General features: G+C 37.9%; 1 protein-coding gene across 1 annotated transcript in view; it reads left to right on the forward strand.

The window, feature by feature from the left end:
* The window catches only part of LOC124136674 (zwei Ig domain protein zig-8-like), a 429,679-nt gene that overhangs the window by 166,743 nt on the left and 244,486 nt on the right, over positions 1–18,450 (forward strand). Inside the window, exon 3 of the mRNA XM_046502651.2 lies at positions 14,492–14,555. The gene's annotated coding sequence lies outside the window, so the exon portion shown is untranslated. The remainder of the gene's footprint in view (positions 1–14,491; positions 14,556–18,450) is intronic.

Here is an 18,450-nt window from a genome sequence, read left to right on the forward strand (position 1 = left end):
AGGGCTGGAACATATTTCATTTAACAATTTTAAAATATTTCATTTTATAACTAATGACAAGTGGATCTGTTTCTGTGGTAAATATATTATCTGTAAATTTTGTATGTTTGTAGTTTATCAGCAGATATATATAAAAAAATCCCTTGAAGGTGTTTAAAGCATGCAAGTTCCAGCCCAAATCTTAACGCTTTAGTTTAAGTGTGTCAAGTGATCTCAGGATTATTGATTCATATAACTACAAATATTTGAATACATTAACAGAGTTTGTGTGTCCAAGTTAAGTTTTACAAGCTGAAGAAATGAAACTTCAAATCAATAAATGTCCAGATGTTTTTTGCGTCTTTAATTCCTCGCTTGAGTAAAGGAAGGAGATGCGTGTCCTGAACAATGGAAATTAAATAAATACCTTAATGTTTCTGTCACTTTTTTAAGGACAAGACTTAAAAAGGTGGGTTCCAGAGAAAGCTTTCAAGACTTTTTCTCCATAAAGCACACTTTCCCACAAATACACAAAGGATAGCTTGGAAGCACATCCCCCATTCCTCCCGTGAATACAGATAGGTGGATTTCCTCTGTCATGTTCAATCAGGTTTGATAGAGACATGACTAGTTCCATCACAAACCTGTATAATGAATGTGCTTCTTTGCATTCCATGTGTAACTGTCATTCCTGCCCATTCCACTCCACCATTGCATCATCTCAGGGAGAATAAACATTACACGTTTAGTGTGTAGTTGACCGAGGATTGTTTGTCAACCCATGTATGCTGAGTGATGCATGGAATGATGGGGAATGAGAAACACTGGGTGTCATGAGGAGAGTTATTTCATCAATTTGACATAAATTGTATGGTATTTTCATCAACATATTTTCAGATTATTTTTATTTTTCAAAAATAATTCAGATCAAGTGCAGTGGGAAAAAGAGACTGCTGAGAAAAAGATCAAGTGCAGTGGGAAAAAGAATACTGACTTATGGGGCCATTATTAAGGATTGATTAATCCCCAAAGATATTAGTTTTTTACAGTTTTGTATCAGATCATTCATTCTGTTTTTTGGCCTGTGCCTCAAGTTTTATCTTGAACAACAATCTAGCAATAAATTCAGAAGTCACCTGTCATATAAATAATAATTATGAATTCAAGAAATTATAGGGTATATGAATACAAATTGTTGAATATATATACATATATACATATATATGTATTTACATTGATTGCAGAAATGGGAAATTTTGTTTTTTTCTGTTTTATAAATTGTATACCAGTAACAAGCAGCAGAGACTGGAAAAAGAACGAATGTTTATCCAATTGATGAAACCCAAATTGAACTGTAGAATGTATTAATACATTTGTCATTTAAGTCGTAAATGTTACACTGCTACTTTACAAATACTTAAAGTATTGTCGTCGCTGGAGTGTTTAAATACATTATGACGTCACAGTTGTAATTTATGATGTCATCACATGTATGATGTCATTAATATGTCATTGTCAGTTACACTGAAGAGCTGTCATGAGACAGTGAAAGTACTATGTCTGAAACTGATATAAAGAAGATGTTGGACTAACGTGGACTTTATTATTTTATTATATACATGATTACTATATAATAAAACTCCTTGTCATCATCTGACCTGAAATGGCTGACAGAAATTCCAAGTCTGTCCCTTTGGAATAGACCCGTGAAGATCCAGGGTAGAATAGGTCTTCAGCAACCCATGCTTGCCGTAAAAGGCGACTATGCTTGTCGAAAAGGCGACTAACGGGATCGGGTGGTCAGGCTCGCTGACTTGGTTGATGCATGTCATCGATCCCAATTGCGTGAATCGATGCTCATGATATTAATCACTGGATTGTCTGGTTCAGACTTGATTATTTACAGACCGCTGTCATATAGCTGGAATATTGTGCGGCGTTAAACAATAAACCAACCAACCAACCAACCCTTTTGAATGTGTTCATCATAACCCATGCTGCTGAGAAGAGATGACTGCAGTGTTTGGCTAGCTGCCCCTGTGTCTGATGGTGGTAGACTGACATTTTATTTTAATGACAAAAACTGTTGAAGTATGAATGCGACAAAACCCTTTCCCTATTCAATAGAAATCACAGATATAAACTTAGCTAAAAAGTTGATACAATAATATATAAATAAAGCGACAAAACCCTTTCCATATCCAATAGAAATCTCTGCATAAAGCAGAGCCGACCGTACGATTCCGACTATATCATGAGCATGTTTATGAATCACTGTAAACGCAAGTCAAAAGGCAAAGGCAAGTCAATTGTTCACCTAAAACAACATGGGAACATATGGTAGAAGTCACAATAGGGAACTGCATCGGACATATTTTAATATTTGTCACTGATGCATCATATTTAGAAATGTCTTCCACATGTCTAGCATAAAACTTTCTGAAAGCGTTACTGAAGCCTTGAATGTTTGTGACCTTGATCAAACAACTTTTGAGCAAGAGTTGTATGATGCTCTTTGAAATCTTAGTAGAAAGAGCATGCTAGATTGTATCTCAAACGTTGTGAAATGTAAACAACAAAGGCAAAAATCCAATGTTGATTTGAATCTTTTACACAAAACATTTCTCACTTTTAAAAAGCGAAAATATGGAATATGGCCAGCTAGACTTTCTGATACATGTCATCTAGACAATTAAGATATTCTAAAGCCATGGTGCTCGATGTGATAACAAGACAGACCAGTAGGTAAGCTGGACCATCTCTCAATCAGCCTGACCAGGTGACACATGCACAAAGCAATCTTAGCAATAAGACAATCGGAACTTCTCATGCATTAAAATGGACTGAAATAGTCTTAGTGAGTGAGTGAGTGAGTGAGTGAGTGAGTTTGGTTTAACACCACTTTTAACAGTATTCCAGTTATATCGCGGCGTGTCAGCTTAATGAGGGAGGAAAGCCCGAAGTGATGCAGGTCTCAGACGTTTACCACTTTGGTGAAACCCACGAGCACGGGTATGGTGCTGACAAACCTAGAAACATAATCGGGGCAAACCGGGATTCTAACCACAATCATAGGTTTCTGGCATGCCAACGGGACGCAACTCTGCACAGCAAAACGCGGCGCCTTAGACGACTGGGCCACCTCTGCCCCCAAATAGTCTTAGTGCAAGAGGGCCCTGGCTGACTGTCTTCATGCCGTGATGCTGAGATTGGTGGTCCTGACAGAAGCTGCAGGATTATCAAGGGATGATGAAGACTTTGTAGGCTGATTCTAGTTGTGGTACTGCTCAAAAGGTGTCAGTGGGAAGCAAAATAGTAGCGCTGAATTTAATCAGTCCCAAGTTTGAGAGTTTGACTTGACATAAATGTAGACCATCGTCAGTTGTTTATTATGTCATGAATCAGTAGTGATGGATCACATACATTTTGTGGACCCTCTAGTTCACACATGACAGTCTGAGATTCTATTTTAGAAAAGGGGGAGCCTAGTGGTTAAAACATATGCTCATCACCCTGAAGGCCTGGGTTCGACATGGGTAACATGTGTGCAACTATTTCTGGTGTGCCCTGCAGTTTAGTGCTTGAATATTGCTAAAAGCGATGTTTAACTCAACTAACTATTTTAGAATCAGTGTTTCTCCTGTTCATCTGTAAATTGTTATGTAACAATTTGTCTATGCATTTTCAGAGGCCTGTATGCAATAGATGTGCCACAAGTCCCTTAGTTGGAAATAGATTTCCTAATTCAAGTTGACATAATAATGCCTCAGTTTTGTAGTTGTATTTTATTTTTCTGATGAGCAGGACTTTGATACAAAGTTTTAAATAATTGCATTAAATGCCCCAGAATATTAAATGATGAGGACTTTAAAACATTCCCAATTTCAGACAAAATATAGCTTTTGTTGAGTTGTGTTGAAAACCCCAGCCACATCCCTGCACACACCATGGGACCCGTGAAGATCCAGGTTAGAATAGGTCTTCATCAACCCATGAATGCCGTAAGAAACGACTGTACATGTCATAAGAGTTGACTAACAGGATCAGGTGGTCAGGCTCGCTGACTTGTTTGATGCACGTCATTGTATCCCACTTGTGTGGATCGATGCTCATGATGTCAATCACTGGATTGTCTGGTCCAGTCATGATTATTTACAGACCGCCATCATACAGGTGCAATATTGCTGAGTGCGGCGTTAAACAAAAAACAATCTTACAAATATTTCTGGATGGATTTGCAAATCTAGTTTTCAATATAGGTCATGTTCAGACAGTCCAATTTGTCAAGAAGAGGATGTGAAAAAGGTGCTTGCTCATTGTAAAAATTGGATTGGTTTCTGAACGGAAATATTATCAGTGATTGATGTGACAATTTGTTTATGCTGAGCTCCGTGTGAACCGATAGGTGTTAACATAGAAGTCTTAAGTTCATTGGTCAACAGGAAGTAGGTCAGTGGTCATATGATCTTGGCTTAGTTTGGAGAATAACATCCTGGATAACAAAAAAGAAGAATTTTGAGGAGGTTTTTAAAGGTTATATTTCTAGTTCTTTAATTTCATGCATGGTGTGATTAATTGGAATAGTTAAAGGCTATATGACAAATAAACTCTGACAAACTTGGCCATAACAGATTGATTGTTTATCAAAATGGACGTAGGCTCTTTCAAAGAAATTGTGCATGTTTTTGTTGGCAGTTTTTGCTTCATGTAGGCCTACACTGAGATAGTTTTAACTGACATTAATGGTATCAGAACAAGTGTCAGGAAAAGCCAAAATGTATGGATCTTTTTTGTTCAAAATATATACCAAAACAAAGAGATATGGGAGAGGGACGTTGCTCACGTCCATTAAATACCCACCTGCGTGCACTTCTTCCACTGTATTCTCTGCAACCACTGCATTATCAACAACCACTACATTTTCAACATTCACAACATTCACTAAAACAAGTACATTCATCATGCTTGTCGTAAAAGGCGACTAACAGGATCGGGTGGTCAGGCTCGCTGACTTGGTTGATGCATGTCATCGATCCCAACTGCGTGGATCGATGCTCATGATATCAATCACTGGATTGTTTGGTCCAGACTCAATTATTTACAGACCGCCATCATATAGCTGGAATATTGCTGAGTGCGGCATTAACAAACCAACCAACCAACCAACCAACCAACCAAATAACATTCATCCATTGCAATCACCATACCCACTGCTTTTGCTCCTTTCCTTAAATCCACAATATCAAATATAACTTCACTATGTTCACTACATCATCTGCATGCTCTGCATCCACTGCATCCATTACCTACAAAGGGGCGCTCGGGTAGCCTAGTGGTTAAAGCGTTAGCTCGTCACGCTGAAGACCCAGGTTCAATTCCCAACATGGTGTCCCCTGCCGTGATATTGCTTGAATATTGCTAAACCTTACTTACTCACTCACTCACTCATTACATTGCACACATTACGTCAACTGCACCATCTACTTCCCATGCATCATCAACATCCACAGCATCAACCATATCCACTGCATCAACATCATCAACAGCATCAAGAACATCCTGCATCCACAGCATCCACTTCATCAACAATATCCACTGCATCAACAACATCCACTACATCAACAATATCCACTACATCAACAATATCCACTGCATCCACTGCATCAACAACATCCACTACATCAACAATATCCACTGCATCCACAACATCCACAGCATCAACAACATCCACATCAACAACACCCACTACAACATCAACAACATCCATTGCATCAACAACTTCCACTGCATCAACAACATCAACAGCGTCAGAAGCATCCACTGCATCCACAGCACCAACAACACCAACAACATCCACTGCATCAACAACATCTATGGCACCAACAACATCCACTGCATCCACTGCATCCACAACATCCACTGCATCCACAACATCTACTGCATCAACAATATCTGCTGCATCAACAACATCCACTGTATCAACAACATCCACTGCATCAACAACATCCACTGCATCAACAACATCCACAGCATCAACAACATCCACTGCAACATCAACAACATCCATTGCATCAACGACTGCCTCCGTGGTCTTGTGGTAGAGCGTCCGCCCGGAGAGCTGAAGGTCCGGGGTTCGATCCCCAGCCGCGTCATACCAAAAGACGTTCAAAGATGGTACTTGTTGTTATCCTGTCTGGCGCTCGGCATTAGGGGCCAAAACAAGGACTGGTCGGCTCGGAGTGGGGTATTCATGTTAAACTGTGGCATAGTATCTCAGTGAGCTAGCACTATAAATCGGCATCAGTCCGGACTAGTACAAGCAGCCACACACACACAAGTGCATGCATGTCGCTATATAAGTGCAATAATCTTGGATGCGACGTTAAACCCAATTTCACCTCACCTCACCTCACCATTGCATCAACAACTTCCACTGCATCAACAACATCAACAGCATCATAAACATCCACTGCATCAACAACATCCATGGCACCAACAACATCCACTGCATCAACAACATCCACTGCATCCACGACATCCACTGCATCAACAACCACATCCACAGCATCAACAAAATCCATTACTTGGTACTGCATTGACTGCCTACACAAAAATCACTGCTTCAAAAGCTTTCACAGCAATCACAGCATCCATTAGAGTTTAAAGAAATTACTTTACCATATATTGCTTTACCAAATTATAACTTCAGCCCAAATATCACTTAAGGATTAATTGTCTGGATTAATTAATGACCCTTGTCATTGTCTGAGTATTTAGCTAAACTGCTCAAAGAGTATACCTCTTGGAACAAACAGAAAAATATCCAGACACATTATAGTGGATGCAGTCTTTTGAGGAGCAATGAATTACTAATAAATTTCAGATTTTAACACACATCAAACTAGCAATACCCATAGCCCTCAGCCTGTGGTTTGAAGGTCTAATGCATTTAGTGATTATTACCATGCAGACATCAAGCAAATAGCCTGATGAACTGCTATACTTCCCAGGAAATACTGGATCCAAGTGTTAACACTATTGTCCATTATCCATGGTACAAAGATTGTATGGTTGACGTTCAAGCGGATATTTAACATCCAATTTATATAATCAACTACAACTAATTTGTATAAAGTTGATGTGATTTTGTCATGTTTCTCCAGTTGTATGGCTAAATCTAATGTGGCTAAAGCAGTTTGAAATCTTCACAAAAAACTGGAATATATTGATAAGAATATTTGATTGGTCAAATGAAGCTGGAAATGTATCAAATAAGCATTGAATCATGAAATCCAATACTTTCTTGCCAGACAATGAATTTGCTTGTTTGTTTGTTTAACACCAAACTCATCAATATTCCTGCTTTATGATGGTGGTCTGTAAATAATCAGTTCTGGACCAGACAATCCAGTGATTAACATCATGAGCATTGATCCATGCACGATGACATGAATCAACCAAGTCAGCGAGCCTGATCACCTGATCATGTTTGTCGCCTTTTATGACAAGCATAGTTGCTTCTTTCCGCAAGCATAGGTTGCTGAAGACCTGTTGGAAATCCTATTTGATCAATTGATTGTCAACTACACTCTTTGAAAGGAGTATGTGCAAAACACATTTCGCGATATGCTTATTTCCAAAAAGTACAAACATCGCCTATTTGAATATGGTAACATGTTGATGGTTGAAATTTTGTAAATTTTGTGTCTTATGCCATGGCCTGTAGTTGTTTTGTGTGAAACGATGCCAGGTCTAACAGAGAATAGTCTGGCATGTCAGTCACTAGTCAAGATAGAGAAAAGATAAGTCACACACAAACTTTTTCATGCTTTGAATCGTTAGCTTGTTCTGGTGCAAAGAAACTTCCTGATGAATATGTTAGTTCTATTAGTGAGTACACACAAGCACTGCCCTGCATTGGAAACAATATTGTACATAAACTAATCTTGATATGCTAGCTGTTACTGTTGTAATATAGAGAAGGTACACGAGAAGTGATTGGAGTTAGATGTCATGTGGGGCAAACATTCTGTTGTAGACCTTAGAATTGTAGGAGTTGGAGAGCTTCACCTTGGAATTGTGTACAGAATGGGGTTTTGGAGGGATTGGGGTTGTGGACAGATTGGAGTTGTTGACTTTTCTGTGTTAGGTGTTTGACCTTGGAGTTTTGTAGATTGTGGAGTGAAATTGGGGCTTGGTGCGTAGTATATCTTGGGGGTTGTATCGCGCTTGGAGTTTTACACCTTGACCTTGGAATTATGAAGACCTAAGAGTTTGGTGTGGTAGACCTTGCGGTTGTGCATGTTACCCCTTGACCTTAGCATATCACACATTGACCGTGGAGTTAGAGAGTTTGGAGTTTTCGGCCTTGACTTTTGAGACCTTGAAGGTGCAGGCAAGATATACCTTTCATCCATTCCTTTTTCACACTAATGTATAAATGAGGCAAGCTCTTATCACATGATATTTGATTACATGCAACATATACCCCATGACACATGAGGAAAATATTTATTGGATTTGTTTCAAATGAAGTCAGATAATTAAATGATGGCAAGTACTTGTTGTACTATGTTTATAGTACAAAGACACGAATACAGCAAGATTTATTCTCAATTCTATTCAATAGATTTACTTATTTCAATTTAGCACAGAGTGCCAGTGGACAAGATCAAATTACAGTTTCCGTAATATATTGGCCAAGACAGATATGAAGTTAAATCTTTTTTAGACATACATGTAAGTCTCAACCGTCAAAATGGAACTCTAGGCCTCAGGGGATACTTTAGCAAGATGGTTATAACAAGAGCTGACATTATTATTTAATGGCAACAGTGGCTTCTGCTGAATCTTCAACTTCCCTTTTGTTTTACCAGACTTATTCAGTGTGTCCCTATACTCATACGTTGGGATCCACAAATCACAATCCGACAGATCCAAAGGATGATTCTTGAGCAGTATCAGTCCTTAGTGCCTCTGTCTGTGTGATTCAGCCCAACTAGTGAGGATTAGATGGTGCAATATTGCTGGTGTTATGGAATTTTGTCATGATGATGTGGATTGTTCTCTTGCTATCAATCACTAGTTTGCCTATCTCAGGCAGATATTATGTAGACTAACTAGAATCATGCTAAATGTGGCATAAATGGCATAAACAACATACATTCACTGTGGCATGTTTCACCATGTACTCATACAATTAACATGGCCAATTGTCACTGACAACTGTCAGTTTTGTTAGACTGTGGTAATATGCTGCTAATGAATGCCAGCAGATTTTGAAGACATGCAGATTATTTATCAGAAGCTTGTGAGGAATACATATAGAATATACATCATTTCTATACATTCATTGAGCTATTTCTGTAATAAGAGCATGAACTAGTACTGTTTGTTACTTCAAACAAAGCTAATTAGGAATTTTGAGAGCTTGTATGTTTGTAACACAATCTTTTGGTTTGTTAGTGGAGTCTACTGGTCTTTGAGAAGCATTTCAGTCATTTAGGACATTTAAAAAGCAGAAGCAGTGTAGTACTACACATGTATTTAGCAGAAACAAAGGTAATTATGGATATAAAACACACTCAGTTGGAGACAGGTGAATTCCATCTAATCATCAGAAATTCGATCATGAGGAAGTTTATAATCGGACCTTCAGGTTAATGTTCGTATGTCAAATCCCTTCCAGAGATGCACATCAGTCTAAGATGCCTTCCTAACAACCAGACTCCAATGTTTTCGAGAGACGGTTAGATTCACCGAGAAACTACAGAGTTTGCGATTGGCCTTTTGAAGTTGGAGACTCGGTGGAGGCGTCACTTTTAGGTGCTGACATTTGGTCAAAAGAAGAGGATAATGATTCTATCGGTGGCGCAATAACTCAGTAATTGAACTGTCACTCCTTTGAACTCACTTTTCTTACTAAGTAGAGATGGAGTTGTAGGTTAGCGTGGAGTTATTGGACAACAATGGATTAAGCAGACATACTGGCATACTTTCCCAAAGCAGCCTGATGGAGCTGAATAAGTTCAAATGACCTTCAAGAGGTTTGGCTGGTCACTTCAAAAATTTGTCTTAGTGGCAATTTGAACAAAGCAGTGGAGAAGCTCCATTTGGTTGGTGCCTTTGACTAAGTGGTTATGGCAACAAACAAACACTTAATTTTGTATGCAAATAGTGTGAGAGGTGGGTGCTACTGGTAGGTCAGGACATGCTTACCCTTTTTTTGAACACCTGGTGTCATTTAGATAGTTTACAATTTTGCCTTTTATGCCCAATGGTGCCCAATATTTCAGCACATATTCGAGACTGGCTATTATAATCTGGCATGGTGTTTTGTATTCATTATGAACAGGGTGTTTGGGTTGATTGTGATCATATAAACCTAAGGTTTTCTTGTTGGATGTACCAGTGACTTTATAGTAAAGGTTTGGATGCTCAGTGCTTTTCTTACTTCAAAGGAAATGTGTGTGGGGGCCAAAAATTTAGACAAACAGTTACCTTGTTTTAAGTGAGAAGGTGTAGTGGCTATGAAACTGATACTGTCGCCTTGATTTTACAACATAGCCTCAGATATGTATAGCTCTTCTTATGCAAATCACAATAAGACATGAGGAGGAGGTTTTTAATTCATTTTATGTCCTTCTATGAAGATACGTCTTTGTTCTCTTGTTCACATGTCTTTGGACTCCACACTTGGTATACTGATCTGTTTTAGTTACAAAAATATGATTCCTACATTAAGACCTTGCTGTGAGAGCAATTTGGTCAAAAAACTACATAAAAAATATTTTGACATCACTATAAATATTAAGATGTTGATGGTAAAGTTTCAAATTATTAAACATTTTTTCACATCACTTACCAAAAGTAAGACATGAATTATTAACAACATTGTTTGCTATTCTTTTTAGGTAATAGACAATTGAAAAGTAAAAATAATGCATAATATATGAGGCTGCCAAGTATGAGACATGTCAAAGTGTTATGCATAATGGCATTTATGTGCTCGTTTCCTGCTGCACATTGTCCATGGCTGTGGCAGTATTTTCTTTCAACACCAAAAATCTTTTCTGATCTATTCAGTGTTTAATGGAATTTGCTTGCATTCCCTCTGTAGACTGAAGTTCATATTGTGTCAGAGGCATATGTGAATCAATACAAGTCTTTTGATAACTGGCTTCTTACATATACAAAGGTTTTACATATGTGGTTCATGATACCACTTTACTCATACAAATGGTAGAGAATGTGATCAATTTAGGCAGTTTCATTTCAGTAATTTCAAATTGTACTTTCAGCAGTTTTTGTCAGATTTGAAACAATATGACCATTGGCTAAGGCATAGTGCAGAGGTGTTGAGATAGCAATTGATCCCCAGGGTCCACTTGAGTTTGAATCCAAGACATCCATTGTCTGCCCTCAACCTACCCAGCGTTTAGCAGTCCCTTGCAGAACTTTGTTACTTCTGGCTCTCCATTCTCCTGCCATGCTGTTGTGTTTTGTTTGTTTCCGCTATATGACTCCGGTTTGTCATTAATGAAGCCTGACCCAGACAATCCAGTGATTGAAATCATGAGCATCGATCCACACAGTTGGGAAACAATGATGACAAGCAAGCAAAGTCATCGAGCATGTCAATCCAATACATTTTGTTATGACAAGCATAGGTTGTTGGAGACCTATATTCTGAACTGAAATCCATACAAGTTGGCATGCTATTATGTATTGGAAATGTACTGAAAGGTGACGGTGATGACAGATGAACAGACAGATGTAATAGTGATGTTTGGAAGGTGAAGGAGTAGGACGAACATAAGGAATTAGAGAACAATGAAAGAATCCACACTGCTGAGAAGGAAAGGTGATGTGTCATGGATAGGGGATGGAAATTGAAAACTTTAACACCAGAGAATAATCAGTCTCCATTATGTGCCAAAAGAGATTTCACTGGGTGTAAAAGGCAAAATAGTGATGACAGTTGTATGAATGGATTACTGAAAATCTGTGAGACCATGTGATAGCAAGAAGGGTAAGCATGTCCTGCTCTTCTAGCAGCACCAGCCACTCACTAATTTCATAAAGAAGTAAGTGATAGTTTGTTGCCTAATGCTGCATCTAGCAGTACATCTGCCCTAGGATGGAGGCATGTGAACAGTAGAACAGGTCTTCAGCAACCCATGCTTGCCATAAAAGGCGACTAAATGCTTGATGCATGTCATCGCATCCCGATAGCGTGTATAAATGCTCATGATGTCAAACACTGGATTGTCTGGTCCAGACTTGATTATTTACAGATCACAGTAATAAAGCTTGAATATTGCTGAGTGTGGTGTTAAACAACAAACAAACAAACAAGCATGTAAACAATTGAGTCAGTGAATGAGGGAACAGCTTAATATTCAGATGAAATGAATGATAATGTATGATGTATGGATTTATGTATGAATGGACACAAGAAGGATGAACATGGATAAGCATGTGATGAGAGACGGATAGACTTGTAGATGAACAGAAAGAAGACTGCGGAATAATACATGGATGACTAATATTGGGGTGTGGGTGGACTGATGAAGAATGATTGATACATGATGAAAGGGAAAAGAGAATGCTGGCAGCAACAGGAAGAAGAATCTAGTAGGACATGGGGCATATGGTTGATAGGAAGAAGGATGGTGAATGAATGTACATAGGGATTGAAAGGCAGAAATATGCTTATAAGGATGGACCTAAGAATGACAGATAAATAATGAAAACAGAAGGACGAATGATAGACAGAAAAATTCATGTCATGTTGTATGAAGAGACATCGATGGAAAGAATAAGAAAGTTGAAGGGTAACTGGATATATTAAAATGTAAAAAGAAAATTGTGGCATGGTGGGAAAGGTAAACAATTTGAGAAAGGAATCAGATATGTAAACTTAAGAAGAAAGTGTATGCACCAATAGGCGATTAGAAGGTGGTGGAAAACTCTCAAATACAGGTGCCCAAATCAGATGCCTTTTGATTTATTACATGAAAATAGGCATTCTAGAATGTGATACTTTTGTAGCTTCTACTGCAAAAACCCTCTGTTGTAAACAGCTAAGATAATATTGTATATGCATGGCTCATAGAATAAATAAACACAGTCTGGTGCCAGTAATCATGTGAATATTAGGAATATATATCATACTCATTGTCGGTGTAACTGTGCATGACTTATCATAAACATACTTGATACACACTGGTGATTGGTGAATCAGTCAACGTACGGTCCTGATTCCTCCCAACTTGTAGTGTGATGTAGCAGATCTGGGGAGGAATCGCACACACTTATATAGTATATATAGCTATAATCTACGCTTAACAAATATTGGCGTCACAGGTCTGAATAACATTGTGAATCCCTGCAAAAGCTATCATCTACTGTTTTCAGAATTATTTTGTTTTATCTTCGGTTTTGTAGTTTTTTAAAGATATATGTCTGAACAATATTGCTGTCTAGAATGTCTGGGCAGTCTGCTATGAAAACGATAGGATTTTTAAACCGTTATAGAGTCGGTGTAAAAAATAATTCTGTATAAAATGATCACATAATGGCCAAAGAGCTTCATACCTTAGAGACATTATTTTAGAAAAATGAGAAGCAACAACCTTCTCTTGTACAGTTGTGCTGGATAAATATTGTTGGAAACAGATAAATACATTAATTCATGAAAATATTTACAAAGTCTGACATCATTGAACATTTATTTGACTTGAAATACATATTCTCAATATTGTCATTTAATCCTTAATGTATATGTAAATCACCTTGTGCCAAGGTCACCCTTATAGGAACATTTTGCTTTCTTTTGGAATCTATATATGCAGATGTATCAGGCAAAATCAATTATTGGATATTATTGACCAAAGTGGCTTTAATGGTCGCCCTGTTACTGTTTAAGAGGAAATACCTCCCGCCACCCTCACACGCCGTGCCTGCTGGAGCAGAAAAAATCTTTCCTTTTTTTCCCTCAATGCCTCTGATCCAAATTTGAGCATAGATTCATTGAACAGAGAATGGATGCAAAGTGCAAGGTCTAGAATAGGAATCAATTTTTGATTTCTCTCTCACAAAGGTGAGTGCAATTTCTAAGAATACATGCGTGTGAGTCTCAAACGGGCCAAAGCGTGTGGATAGAAGTGATGATAGAATATCGGAGTGTATTCAGTTGCCGATTTAATCTCCTTCTTCGTCCCCCACAGTCCTCCAGACCATGAAATCAGGATCGTAGAGAAATGACAATCAGTACCTCATTGCGAGATAATGAGAGAGGTAGAATCATCATGGATGGATGTGATCTCTGCGTTGTCGGCACATTAAGTGGAGCTGTTTGATGGGATGGATTTGTACGTAAATGAAGGACTCTCCAACTGGATTTTCTCTGTGTGTCAGATTTCTTGTAAAAGTTTTCTAATTGATTTGTTAAGACTAGCAGGATTTCTTTGAAGACTGTATTCCTAAAGAATTAAATTGTTTCTTGCAGATAAGGCTTCTTCTGAAGTTGGTTTGACCTGGATTACCATTATTGCTGCTTTTCTGATGGCAAGGTAAGATTCACTGCATTTTCATACACTTTGCTGTTGTAATTGGTTTTAAGGGAAGAACTCATTTTGATTTACAGTCTTTATTTTATCTTTAGTGAACAGTAACAGTGATAAGCTCAGTATGCTTACCTCCTGACCTGCAATGATGATGATGATGATGATGATGATGAAATGATAATAGCAATGATTTAATTATTGCTTCTGTTGGAAACAGTTTAATACGAGTCTCATAACAGCATAATATTATTTCCAATTGTCCCTGGTTAGACATTCATTTGGCAGTTGGGGCAGAACAAAGGTTTAAAAAATAAGGATCACTCGCCTGGAGGGTTTGAAAAAAAAGTGTATGATGGTTCTTGGACAACGGGTAAATTTAAATCCACTTTACAGTTGCCCAATGCCTTTTATTTCCCTTAGCACCATGCCAACCACTGATGGCTGGTTGCACTGCCAACACAAACCAAATACTTGGCAGCATGGGTTACATGCCTCGCCCCAGTGTCTCATGAGCCCACTGGAGAGTGAGATATTATACATGCTCTCTGCACCATACCATTGATTCATTCATCACATATTAAAATGGATGTTCTGAATTCTGAAGGGAACACAGCAACAAAAAAGGATTTGTTTTGTTGGAGGGGGTTCAAATTTTGAATTCTGAACTTCAATGGAGGTTAACCAATTTGAATTTGTATCTTAACTGTGTAGGGGAAGGTAGGAGTGGTGGGGTCTTATAATAAATTCTCATTTTCTGTGCGTGTGTATCATATTGTGTGTGTAAATGTGTATTTCAATAATATGGAGAGATTTCCTTTGGGTTTGTATGTGATTTCCATATTTTTTCGCATATGAACAGGCATAAATTTAATTAATGCCACAGTCAGATGTGTTTGTCCAACTTGTAAAGGTGTACATTGGCAATGGTAATAACCCCTGACATTGTGTATCATCTTAAACTAACAATATTTCTTAACAATTGCTTTGTTTTCCAAGTCCAAGTATTCCTGAAGGTAAATTTTGTTGTGTTATCAGTGACAGACTCCAATCCATTTGGCTCTGATCTAGCAATCCTGATGACATAGACAGTATGCCATTTTGTGTTTAATGCATATGTCGATAATTCAACCACAAAGGTAAAAAACATGTCCAAAGAGATACAAATCTTACTTCTGCTACAAATTTACCTCTACCGCCTGCATGGAAGAATGGAACTATAACCAGTGTTTGCTTGTTCTGTGGGATCAAGAGCTTTAAGGTATAGATCCAAATCACAAAGTTACTCTGAACACATTTGTATTTGAGAAAGGCAAAAAAACGTTGCTGACCAAGTTTTGGAAGTCATCCTGAAAAGAATATTTTTCTCACCAATACTGGAAGATTTGAAAATGACTTCATGATATCAAAGGAGAGAATTAAAAGTGAAAACAAACTAACAGAGTTGGAAAAGCATCACAACAAAAATTATTACTAGTACCATGTTACCGCAGATATCTACAGTGTATATGTATGATAAGCCATATGAAAAAGACTTGATATTTAGCATTAGATATAATCTTTTTTAACATTTGTAATGGTGATATAAGCTAAGGTCACTTAGTGAGAATTAGCCAGTGCATGTGTCTGATGTTATTGATTATATGAAAAGACATTGTTATCAGGATCATTACCATCAGCGTCCTTTATCACCAAATCTGCAGACATGATGATGCCCTCCCGTATTGATGGGTCAGGCTGACTTCCTGGAAGCAGTGCCAGGGGATGTGACCTCCGACTGAGCTTAGTTCCTGCAACTGTCTAACTGATTCCAATGTTTTACACAACGATTGACATGGTGGTGTGGATTATTGTATACATCTTTAGATAACTTTACATTTGTTTTGTCACACATATACCATTTACTTTGTAAAAACCGAAAACTTCCAGCTAAAGAATAAAACACTGTTGCTCACCTGTCTGTCAGGGTAACGTTACCATGTGGGTACAATGCCAATTCATGTTTTGAAGTCCCCCTGCCACTGTGGCTGAGGGATATGCATTCACACCCTTTGTTCCTTATTCTTGTCCTTGAAAGGGGCGGTCGGGTAGCCTAGTGGTTAAAGCCCTCGCTCGTCACGCCGAAGACCTGGGTTCGATTCCTGACATGGGTACAATTTGTGAAGCCCATTTCTGGTGTCCCCCGCCGTGATATTGCTGGAATATTACTAAAAGCGACGTAAAACCATATTCACTCACTCACTCACTTGTCCTTGAAAACTCTGCATCACATCTTCAGTAATTATATATGATTGACAAGGATCAGCTGTAACTGCATTAATTAATTTTATATATTTACCGTATTCGACGTAATAAGCGCCCAGGGCGCTCTCAAAATTAGTTGAAAGATAAATTTCGTGTTCATGTACGACAGATATATTTTTCCAGAATTTAATTGCCCATAATTAAGGTTGCATATAACACACGAGTGTGTATCATACACGAATAAATAAGTCTTGTGAATATTGATCATCCGGAAGGGGTGCTAATTGGGATTGTTCACTAGCCAATATATTCGCAAATATCGCCGTGGGCGCGTATTAGAGCGGGGCGCTTATTACGTCGAATACGGTACTGAAAATACAGAAGGGATGAAGTATCATCAGTGTGCTTCTATTTATCATTTACATGATACTTCTGGATACTTTCATCATGAAGCTCTATGAACACACAATACCATTCAGAAAGTGGTTAAATGTAACAAATGTTTTATTTGGGTTAACACTTACTTAGGAAAGTGCACATTCAGGTACCTTTTTGGTGTTGAGTCCTATCCGGGATTCGAACCCATACAGCCAGAGTGAGGCACCTAATCGCCAGCACACAAAGTCAGCGATCTAACTCACTCAGCCTCCAAGGCTTCCACAAGATGACGGAATCTGGTAGTCTAGATCACATTCTATTTGTACCCCTCTGACAAGTGTAAATTGGCACGGCTTCCATGGCCGAAAGCTATGAACACACAGTGCCATTTTGAAAATGGTCAAATGTAACAAATGCTATATTTGGGATAACAGTTTCTTAGTAAAGTACAGATTCTAGTATGGATGGACACAATCCACGAAAAGTACTAGAATCTGTACTTTACTAAGAAAGTATTATTCCATATATAACATTTGTTACATGTAATAAATTAGAGGAGGGTGTTTGTGTGTGGGAGGAGCTGAGATGGGGCTGCAACCATATTTTTCTCCAATATGGCAGACTGGAATGTTCTTATACTTGATTTGTCACCATTATGAGGTTAATTTTGTCCATAGCCTCAGAAATCAAAATTTTGAAAGAATGGAAAATAATTTTATGCAGAAAGAAATATGTCTCACCCCATTGTATATATACAGAACCAACACTGAAAAGTTGTGTATCGTAAATGTAACTGTTTTGTATTTCAACATTGTTACACAATATAACATGTATTTTTGCAGCATAAGAAATACATTTAAAATTTGAAATTGCTTACATATTTGTCAATATGAGCTGAAGATATTTGATTGTCAGTGCTGACAGCACATTTTGTTAAGTGAGCTACATTGCCTTGGCACTATTTCACACATGTATTTCCAGTGCAGTCTGGGCTGAGCTTTTACTTGTTATTGAACTTTACTGGGACATGAACCTCTTTCATGTGACATATTTGATATTTGAATTCTGAAATCTATATTAAATTTCCATGTAATATTTAAACAATGCAGAGAAGTTGTATTACATTGAACTTTACGTGAACTTAAGAAATGTATTGTTTTAAACGAGTATCATGAAAGCATAAATGCCAATATGGTAGAATTTGTCCCTATGTCAGCGTGTGAAATAGTTGACTCATGATTGCAATTTGGGTTTCCTTTGTTAATACCTTCATAGAATCAAA

Source organism: Haliotis rufescens, unplaced genomic scaffold (assembly GCF_023055435.1).
Source record: "Haliotis rufescens isolate VD_foot unplaced genomic scaffold, xgHalRufe1.0.p SCAF_1, whole genome shotgun sequence".
Lineage (NCBI taxonomy): Eukaryota > Metazoa > Mollusca > Gastropoda > Lepetellida > Haliotidae > Haliotis > Haliotis rufescens.